The 11,401-nt window shown below is 39.9% G+C and overlaps 1 pseudogene; it reads left to right on the top strand.

Annotated features, from left to right (window-relative positions):
- The first annotated feature begins 770 nt into the window (after window positions 1-770).
- Window positions 771-1,148, top strand: LOC116285477 (large ribosomal subunit protein eL31-like; annotated as a pseudogene).
- The last annotated feature ends 10,253 nt before the right edge of the window (window positions 1,149-11,401 follow it).

Raw genomic sequence — 11,401 nt, 5'->3', positions numbered from 1 at the left:
CCTTTCTTTACACTAACGATAAATCAACAGAAAAAGAAAGTAAAGAAACAATCCCCTTTAAAATAGCACCCAAAGGAACCCTCCTACACTGCTGGTGGGAATGCAGTTTGGTGCAGCCACTATGGAAAACAGTGTGGAGATTCCTCAAAAGACTAGGAATAGACTTACCATATGACCCAGGAATCCCACTCCTGGGCTTGTACCCAGAAGGAAATCTACTTCAGGATGACACCTGCACCCCAATGTTCATAGCACTGTTTACAATAGCCAAAACATGGAAACAACCTAAATGTCCATCAACAGGTGACTGGATAAAGAAGAAGTGGTATATTTATACAATGGAATACTACTCAGCCATAAAAACCGACAACATAATGCCATTTGCAGCAACATGGATGCTCCTAGAGAATGTCATTCTAAGTGAAGTAAGCCAGAAAGAGAAAGAAAAATACCATATGAGATTGCTCATATGTGGAATCTAAAAAACAAAAACAAACAAACAAACAAAAACAAAGCATAAATACAGGACAGAAATAGACTAATGGACAGAGAATACAGACTTGTGGTTACCGGGAGTGGGGGTAGAGGGTGGGAAGGGAAAGACTGGGATTCCAAAATTGTAGAATAGATAAACAAGATTACACTGTATAGCACAGGGAAATATACACAAAATGTTACGATAAATCACAGAGAAAAAAATGTGAAAAAAAAAAAGATTAATGAATCCCCACAATCCCTTGCACCCTTCCTTTCCAACCCAGGACGGCAGAATGGCTCCCACAAAGAAGGGTGGCGAGAAGAAGAGCCGGTCTGCCATCAACGAGGTGGTGACCAGAGAATACACTATCAACATTCACAAGTGCATCCATGGAGTGGGTTTCAAGAAGTGTATGCCTCGGGTACTCAAATAAATCTGGAAATTTGCCATGAAAAAGATGGGAATTCCAGATGTGTGCATTGACACCAGGCTCAACCAAGCAGTCTGGGTCACAGGAAAAAAGAACATCCCGTATCGAATCCATGTGCGACTGTCCAGAAAACGTAATGAAGATGAAGATTCACCAGAGAAGCTCTATATATTGCTTACCTATGTACCTGTCACTGCTTTCAAAAATCTACAGACAGTTAATGTGAATGAGAACTGCTGACTGTCTATAAATAAAGTTCTAGAACTGCCAAAAAAAAAAAAGTTAACAAATCACATCTACCCATATTACATATATCAAGACTCAAAGGCAACAAAGGAACTTATCGCAGAATTTTTACCAAATTAAGCAAATTCTTCTACATAAAAAAAAAAAAAGGGCAGGAGACCTAAATAGACATTTCTCCATACAAATGGCCAATGGGCACATGAAAAGATGCTCAACTTCTCTAATTATTAGAGAAATGCAAATCAAAACTACAATGAGGTATCACCTCACATTGGTCAGAAAGGCCGTCATCAAAAAGTCTACAAATAACAAATGCTGGAGAGGCTGTGGAGAAAAGGGAACCCTCCTACATCGTTGGTGGGAATGTAAATTGGTGTAGCTATTATGGAAAACAGAACGGAGGTTCCTTAAAAAACTGAAAATAGAGTTGCCATATGATCCAGCAGTGTCACTCCTGGACATATATCCAGAGAGAACACTAATATGAAAAGACACCTGCACCCCAATGTTCACAGCAGCACTATTTACAATAGCCAAGACATCAGAGCAACCTAAATGTCCATTGACATATGAATGGGTAAAGAAGATGTGGTGTATATATAAACAATGGAATACTACTCAGCCATAAAAAAGAATGAAATAAGGCCATTTTCAGCAACACAGATGGACCTAGAGATTATCATACTAAGTGAAGTAAGTCAGAAAGAGAAAGATAAATACCATATGATATTGCTTATATGTGGAATCTAAAATATGATACAAATGAACCTTTGTTTTTATAAAACAGAGACACACAGACATAAAAAACAAACTTGTGGTTAACCAAGGGAAAAGGGAGTAGAGGAGGGATAAATTAGGAGCTTGGGACCAGCAGATACAAACTACTATATATAAAATACATGAACAATGAGGTCCTCCTGTATAACACAGGGAACTATATTCAATATCCTGTAATAAACCATAATGGAAAAGAATATATATAAAACAGAATCACTTTGCTATATACCAGAAACTAACACATTGTAAATCAACTATATTTCAATAAAAGTAGACTTTTGAGGTATAATTTATATATCATAAAACATCTATCTTAAGTTATAATTCAATAATTCTTAGTAATTTTATAGAGTTGGGCAACCACTACCACAATCCAGAATAACTGCTCATTTTTGTTTTGCTCTTAAAAATACCTGAAGTACAATTAGTGTTAAAGAAAAAAATGGATGTCTACTTTTTAAAAAGCATGAAATTTGAAAGTATTTTAAAGTAGTGTGTTTTTTCTTTCAGTGACAACAGCTTAAACTAAGCCAATAACTCATTTTAATGAATCAATCAACTATGGGATAATTTAACAAGCATCTCATAATGGTTAATTTTATGTGTCAACCTGGTTTGGCCATGGTATCCAGATATTTGGTCAAACATTAGTCCAGAGGTTTCTGTGAAGGTATTTTTTTCAGATGTTCCCTATTCTTCTCATAAAGACAGCAGTCATATCGGATTAGGCTCTACCCTAATGAGGTCATTGATTAAGGTTTTACCTTAATTAATTACATTTTCAAAGGCTCTGTCTCCAAATACAGTAGGATTCGGGGATACTGGGTGTTAAGAATTCAACATCTACGTTTCTAGGAGGTGAGGAGAGACCCATTTCAGCCTGTAGCAGATGAAAAGCTGGTCTCCTTGGCTAACTTCCTTTAAACTTTTATTATTTTTCCTTTTGAGATATTCATTTGAAAAAAACAGTTTCACCTAGTGTCTTAGTCAGTTTGGACTGATACAGCAAAAACACCGTAGACTGGGTGTCTTTATTAACAGAAATTTATTTCTCATAGTTCTGGAGACTGGAAGTCCAAGATCAGGATGTAGGCAGGATTGAGTTTCGGTGAAAACTCTCTTTTGGTTTGCAGATGGCCAACTTCTCCTTGTGTCGTCGCCCATATGAGAGCAAAGAGGGGAAGCAAGCTCTCCAGTGACCTTTATAGGAGCACCAATCCCATTCATGAGAGCTCCACCCTCATGACCCCATCTAATCTTAATTACCTCCCCGAAACTCCACCTCCTAATACCATCATATAGCAGGCAGGGTTTCAACAAATGAGTTTTGGGGAGACACAAACACTCAGTCCACAGCACCCGGATTGGAAGGTCAAAATTTAATTTTTAATCATGTGAGTTCATTAAGGGTTTAACTTAACCTTTTTGTCAAAGTCATGATATCTGGAGAATGACAGTGGCCGTGGCTGCCTGCTTTTGCTCAGGTTTTCAAAGGCGTGGAGGAACCTGAAATCTCTGTGAAGGTTTAGCTCTCCTCACTTGACTTCCCCTCCTGTATGTCACTCCGAGTAAAGTCAAGAAATAGGGCTTAACACTTTTTCTTAACACTTTGTAATTTAGTGAATAAATCACTCATTTGTTTATTCATTCATTTAACCATAAAATATTACTGAGCATCTACTGCGTGCCAGTACTTTCTAAGCATCAGGGGTACTCCAGTGACTAAAAGAGATTAAAAGGAAAAAACAAAGATTCCAGTCCTTGTGGAATGTACATTCTAGTGAGGGAGACAGAAAATAATCAAGAGACATAAGAGAATTTTTTTTCCTAAAAAGAAAAATAAATCAGGGAAGGGGGTTAGGAAATGTGTGTATGTGTGTGTGTTGGCAAGGGTAGGAATGCAATTTAAGATAGAGTGAACAGGACAGACCTCTTGGAGAAAATAACATTTGAGTAAAAACCTGAAGGAAGTGAAACTGTATGTGAGCCATGGGGATAAGCATGGGAGAAGCGCATGCTTGGCGGAGCAATTGGCAAGTGCAAAGGCCCCTAGGCAGGAGCATGCCTAGTGTTCTCGAGGAATAGCAAGGAGAGCAGTGTGGCTGGAGAGGAGAAAGTGAGGGGGAGATGAAACCAGAGGGGTGATGAGGTGCCCTGTAGATCATTGGAAAGATTTGGGATTTTACTTTGAGAAGGAACTCACGGAAGGGTTTGGCGTCAAAGTGTAGCATGATCTAGCTTACATTGCTAGCAGTCACCTAAAATTGATTGAGGGGAAACGGCTGAAGGAGGAAGGAAGACCAGCTAGGAAGCGACTGCAGTCATCTTACCAGGAGATGATGGTGGCTTAGACCAGGCGGTAGCTGCAGAGGCAGATAAAAGCGGTCAGATTCGAGATGTTTTGATGGGATTTCCCAGCAGATAGAATGAGAGACAGGAGTCAAGAGTGGCAAAAGGTCTTCGGCCTCGAAAAATGGAAGAAATCAGTTGCTATTTATTGTGATGGGGAAGACGCAGGGGTGAAAAGGGTGATTTGGTTTCAAATCAGCTGAAGCACCCGATTCTAGAATCTTCTAGATAATCCTGCAACCATGAATTGTCCAGCAAACTGTACGTCCATCACTGCTTAGCTCAGTGATTGCTTATCTTAGCTCATCCATGGTGTGACCTGCCGTATGAGGGATTTATTACCGTATGAGGGATTATATTATACCTGTGGTGTAATTAATGATCGCTCATACTTACTGAGTAGTTCTTGGGCTTCAGGCTGAGGTGACGCTGCTTGCCCAAGCTCACACAGCCAGTAGGTGGCAGAGGTGGGATTTGAACCGGTTTTGCTGGCCGTGAAGCCCCTGTCCCTTTGACACACAGTTTGGTGTCTAATTGCAAAACTGAATGAATGTTGTGTCACATCAGAAAGAAGTGTTTGCTAAGAATTCTAAATTATCCATTCCCATGCTCTCGGGTGAACTCTGTAATTTATCTGTTCTTACAGCAGTTGAGTTTTTGCTAAAGTTCCACGCTTAAAAAAATAAGCTTCCCTGCATTAGAGGAAGTGTAACTAGATAACTACATGCTTGGTCGAGGGGAAATTTTCAAAATAAAAGACAGTCTACATTTGAGGAAGTGGGTTAACAGGCCAAAGAATTAGAGAAATTCACATTTCTCCGTGACAATTGTTTAAAACTGAATGGACAACACAAAAGCAGCCTTACATCCTAAGTTTATAATCAGCCTAAGTGATGATCCTTGAACGTGGTCTGCCCCGACTACACAGTGTGGGCATTTAGTAACCAATCGAGGTTTGTAGGATGAATGAATGCTCTTGGCCTCCTTTTTCTTTTGTTTGTTTTTTTCAACTTCCTTTCCCTGAAATAACAGGCAGCAACAGAACTGGGAAGACGCAGGCTTCAGTTCACATATTCATTCTTGACGGTTATCGTCATCGAGATGTGAGTTACAGGAAGTGGATACCAGTCACAGCTGCTACAGGGCCAGTTACAGAGAACAGCTTTGGGTACAACCTCAGTACAGTTTCCGAGGAAAACAAATATGCAAGACAAATGTTTCATTTTACCAGTTCCTCTCTCTCGAAAGAAGTCAAAACTCATCTATTATTTTCTACATAGTTATGATTTTAATGAGGTCAAATGAACACTTTTCACTCAGGGGAAATATGCACTCAACCCCCACAGGTAATTGGTCATTTAAGATGAACTCTCCCAATTTCTAAGCCTGCAGGTTGTTGACCACACCGTGCAGGCATGGCTAGGTGCTCTGCTCAGCATATTATAAAGTGTTGTCTGGACTGAGCACTTGTCTGGAGACTCTGGGGAACCCCCCCCCCCGAAGCTTGTTCTTGTCGTTGGCAGAATTCTGTTCCTTGAAGCTGTAGTTCTAAGACCTGAACTTTAGTTCCATGTTGACTGTCCGCCAGTGGCGACAGGCCACCCAAATTCCTTACCATGGGGCTCCCTCTCTCCAGCAAGTCTGAGTTGAACTTTCATGCTTTGGATTTCTGACTTCCTCTTCTGTGATGAGCCAGGGAAAACACTCCCTGTTGAAGTACAGTCAGTTACAATGTGTCAATTCCTGGTGTGCAGCACAATGTCCCAGTCATGCATATACATATATACATTTGTTTTCATATTCTTTTTCATTAAAGGTTATTACAAGATATTGAATATAGTTCCCTGTGCTATACAGAAGAAAAATTTTTAAAATCTATTTTTATGTATAGTGGCTAACATTTGCAAATCTCAGACTCTCAAATTTATCCCTTCCCACCCCCTTTCCCTCGGTAACCATAAGATTGTTTACCATGTCTATGAGTCTGTTTTTGTTTTGTAGATGAGTTTATTAGTGTCCTCTTTTTTCTTTTCTCCTTTTTTAGATTCCAAATGATATTTTTCTTCTCTTTCTGGCTTACTTCACTTAGAATAATGATCTCTAGTTCTATCCACGTTGCTGCAAATGGCATTATTTTATTCTTTTTTATGGCTGAGTAGTATTCCATTGCATAAATATACCACAACTTCTTTATCCAGTCATCTGTTGATGGACTTTTAGGTTGTTCCCATGTCTTGGCTATTGTAAATAGTGCTGCTATGAACACTGGGTTACATGTATCTTTTCAAATTAGAGCTCCCTCCAGATATATACCCATGAGTGGGATTGCTGGATCATATGGTAAATCTATTTTTAGTTTTCTGAGGAATCTCCGTACTGTTTTCCATAATGGCTGCACTAAACTACATTCCCACCAGTCATATAGGAGGGTTCTCTTTTCTCCACAGCCTCTCCAGCCATCTGCTGCTTTCTATGTTCAGAAAAGTGGATGGTTAGATGAGCTCTCTTTGATGCTTTACTGTACTGTCAGCCATGCTTAGACATGAGCTCTCTGGGGAATGCCTGAATCTTAAATATGTGATGTGGTTGGGAGAAAAGAGATGCCAGATGGTGAAAATTAAAGACCTGATTCCTTAATTCCTCTATTAGAAAGCTATTTCATGTTCCTCGAGCATGCTGTGCAGTCAGAACGTGCAGTAAACATTGTAAAAAGTCTTAACATAACTTGGAACAGATTTCAATGAGATGCAAATGGAGTAATTTCAGTCATAAAAATTGGCCTGAAAATGAGCCCTCCAAATAAAGCATATGGAGATACTCAGTTTCTTGGTTTGTTGAGAAGAAATTTTAAAGAGAATTTTAGAGTATACCTAACAAATCTGCCTACCATTTTGGAAAGTTAGTTTTGTTTTTTTCAGTTTCTTATAGGGCTTGACCATTTTTCCATCTGGCTCCTGAGTTAACTAGTTGAATTAAGATGAAAGGAAAGCATTCAAGTTCCCGGCAAAACTTTCCCACATGAGTCAATTGATGTGAACATGTTACACGATGCTCTGTAGTGACAGGAGATCTTTTAGGTCATCTTAAGGATATTTATTGGGTTCAGTAGACAAAGATGGAAGAAGCGATTCCAAACACTGTTCCACACTGCACTATGGCCATAACCTCAATGTGGTACCTAGCATGGTCTGGCTTCTCCCTGGGGCAGATGGGCCAGGAGATGCTGCAATGTTAGTCCTCTGTCTTGGATCATAGCTCTGACTGTTCTGTAACCCCCGTCTTTAGGATCTTGTTCAAAAGATGAGAGTAAGAAGACGAGTCAGAGTCAACTCAGCCAGGAGGGTTAGTGCAGTGGTCATACCTTGGGGCCAGGGCTGGGGTCAGGTCCAACTCAGCTGTGAAGCAGGGTCTACTGCTTCCCATCCTCTCCAAGGCTATTTCTACAGATGCGGGGCTTCCTTCTCAATGATCCATTCACTATAAAGTCCTACTCATTAAAAGGCAAAGGTGGTTTTGTAGAGGAGGTGGTGGCTAAGTATTTGCTCAACTGCTTTGTTCTTACTTAGGAAAACCAACAACCAAGCCATTTCTGGGTCAGGTCATGGTGACCTGCACAAGATTTTTACTTTTTTTCTTTCCTTGTTGTTCAAGATGAGATATTTATAAATGGAAGAACTTCAAGAAGCTTCACGTGTAACCATACTTTGAGTAACTATCTTCTGAGGGTAATCATGCCTAAGGATTCATGTGGAGCCCTTTGGAAAGGATTGAGGCACACCATTAAAAAGAAGTTCCAAGCCGATGTTTCCCAAATTGCAGACTTATTTGTGGGGCACACTAAGTCTCTTCCAGAAATTTAAGAATTTGCTTTCATTTTGGTGGTAATCTTTAAAAAAACATATATAAGCAAATTTTGGAATCATCAGAATGAACCTATCATGTGTTTGTGCTTAGGGTTTCCTTGGGGTGTGCTAGCACTATTTTGACCATTTCCAGGTAATGGGACATAAACAGAGACAGACTTAACATGTTCTAAACTTGCCAAATATGGTTAAGTGGTATTAACTATGTACTATACAATCAGAGATTCATCATAGTTTGATTTTTTTAAAAAGTAATTACATACTAAATTGGTTCATTATAGGGTACACGGGAGACAAGCCATGCTGAGCTCATAAGAACCTTCACTTTAGATTCATTCTGCCAGTGGCAATTTAATTTTAACAAATAACATTATTCTAAATATTGGATTAATATTCTTTGCTTTAATTTTATTGTTTTACAGTTTTGATTAGAATTCACTTATAAACTTGATTTGGTTTTGTGGTTGTATGAGAGCTACAAACTGAAGATTATATTCAGTTTTAAATTCACACGTACTTAAGGAATATTATAATTTAAAAATGGTCAATATTGGGAAACACCAAAGAAGCCAATTACTATCCAACTTCTCACAATGTAAGACCAAGTCAGCATGGCTTCCCTGGAGAATTCTGCAAAGCATTTAAAGAAAAATTAATACCAAATCTTCATCAGCTTTTCCAAAAAATAGAGGAGAAGGAAATCTTTTCCAACTCATTCTACGAGGCCAGTATGACCTTGATACCAAAACCAGACAATGGCATCAGAAGAAAACTACAAGTCAACATTCCTTATGAATATAAATGCAAAAATCCTCAAAAAATACTAGCCAGTGGAATCCAGCAACATGTAAAAAGAATTATACCCCATGATCAAGTGAGAATTACCCCAGGAATGCAGGTTGGTTTAATATACAAAAACCAATCAATGTTATACGCTATTTTAATAATATAAAGGGTTAAAAAAAAAAGATGGTCTCAGTAGACACAGAAAAAGCATTTGACAAAAATCTAACACCCTATCATAATAAAAACTAAAAACACGGAACAAACTAGGAGTAGACAGTAACTTCTTCCGTCTAATGAAGGGCGCCCACGAAAGTCCCATGGCGAATGGTGAAAGGCCACCAGCTTTCTCCCCAAGGTCAGGAACAGGACACTGTTCACTTCTGCTCAGCCTTGTACTGGGGGTTCTAGCTGGGGCAGTCGGGCAGGGAAAACAAACAAAAGGCATCTAGATTAGAAGGGAAGAAGTAAAACTATCTGTATTTACGGATGATAAAATCTTGTATACAGAAAATCCTAAGGAAGCCACCAAAAAAAAAAAAAAAAAAAGCCCTGTAAGAACTAACAAACAAATTCAGTGAGGTTGCAAGATACAAGAGATAGACAGATAGATGTAATTTTGTTTCTTTACACTAGCAATGAATTAAATTAGGGAATTAATTCCATTTACAACAACATCAAAAAGAATAGACCTGTCCCTTCCCTGGACCGCTTTGTCCTGGATTTTCCAGTTTCTTTCATTCCAGGCCTTTTGGTGGATTCACAGGTCCAAGTAAAGGCATGTAATTCATTCATTCATCTAAAAACATGTGTTAAGCTCTACCTTGTACCAGATAGGATGCTGAGCACTGGGATTGTACTGAGCAGGCCTGTCAGGTCCTTGCCTGCGAGGAGCTGGCAGTCTAGTAGGGGAGAGGTCACTATCTGAGTACTTTTCCTCTCTTTTAATTAATAATTGTTTGTTCCTTTTCCTTTTCCTTCCTTCCTTTTTCTTTCTTTTTCCTTCTTTCTCTCTTCTTTCTTTCTTTCTTTCTTTCTTTCTTTCTTTCTTTCTTTCTTTCTTTCTTTCTTTCTTTCTTTCTTTCTTTCTTTCTTTCTCTTTCTTTCTCTTTCTTTTCTTTTCCTTCTTCCTTCCTTGCTTTCTCTTTCTTTTTCTTCCTTTCTTCCTTTCTATCTTTCTTTCCCCTTTCCTTTCCTTTCTTCCTCTTTTCCTTTCCTTTCATTTCCTTTTTCTTATTCTTTTTTTAGTGGAGGTACTGGAGATTGAAACTAGGACCTTGTGCATGCCAAGCCTGTGCCCTAACACTGACCTATTACCCTCCTCATTATCCGAGTACTTTCTAGGGTGATGTGGAAGTAGGGAGTGGGGGGGTGGGGGGGCTACAGCAGGGAGACACAACCTAGAGAGTAGTAGTTCAAGGAACAGGAGTAAAGCTGGGAAGGTTGGGCTGGAGAAAGGAGACATGTTAGGATTTGGGGCTTAATCCAAGGGCAACGGAAAGACATCTAATACGTCTCAAGTATTGTCTTCAAGGGGCCACTCTCCTGTGACGAGAATAACTTGGAGAAGGACAGACAAGGAGCAGGACCAGGGAGGAGGTGGGATGGCAACGTAGCCCAGGGCGGGGGCAATGGGTGTAGAAGCGGAAGGAGTTAAGAGTGATTGAGAAGATGGAGTGGACGGGACTTGAGGATGGATTGGATAAGGTGTGGAGGAAGGGAGGGTCAAAGACTCCTCGTAAGTTTCTGGTCTGAGCAAAAGGATGCACCATGGGTCCTTGTCCTAAGCTGGCACAGAGTGCAGTGGATTTACTGGTCTCCTAGTAAGAGGTCAGTACATGGAGGTGCTGAGAAAAGTAAGAGTAAAAGGCTGTCCCTGCCTCAAAGGAGGGCAGTCTAGGAGGCAAGAAAGAAACACACACAAATACACGCAAGGCAGCAGATAGAGTTGTCAATATTCCTGCGTTTTGACCAGTAATCCTAGCCCTGGAGAGTGGTCTGAAGGAAATAACTCTAAAGAAAACAGTGAATCCATTTCAATTCAACAGACCCTTTCTTTGAACAACTCCTCACGGTATGTCAGGCACCCTTTGGCCTGAGGATCAGACAAAGGAACAAAGCCCTTGAGCTCAAGTTGGCTCACAGTCCGGTGGGAAAGGTAAGCTTCCGAGTAACTGTGAGCAGAACCGGCTGACCAATGAGGGGAGGTTGGCAGGAGGCCAGATTCCCTAGAAAGGCCCGCACCCCCACAGCGTGGAGATGTTTCCCTCAGTGCTGCCTCCTTGGGACAGAATTAGGTTGGAATTTATTTTCCTGGCTATATAATGCTTGCAATATTCACTCTCTTAACCACTGTTTGCAGTTGTAACAAGAACAGGTTCCATGTAATGGAGCTAGAATAAATTTCTGTATGAAGCATTATTTATATTGGTTTTGGGGGGTTGGGAGGGCCTAACAGTACTTTTTAAAGCTCAC

This window comes from Vicugna pacos, chromosome 1 (genome assembly GCF_048564905.1).
Source record: "Vicugna pacos chromosome 1, VicPac4, whole genome shotgun sequence".
Taxonomy (NCBI): domain Eukaryota; kingdom Metazoa; phylum Chordata; class Mammalia; order Artiodactyla; family Camelidae; genus Vicugna; species Vicugna pacos.
This window is presented reverse-complemented; position numbering and strand designations above follow the sequence as displayed.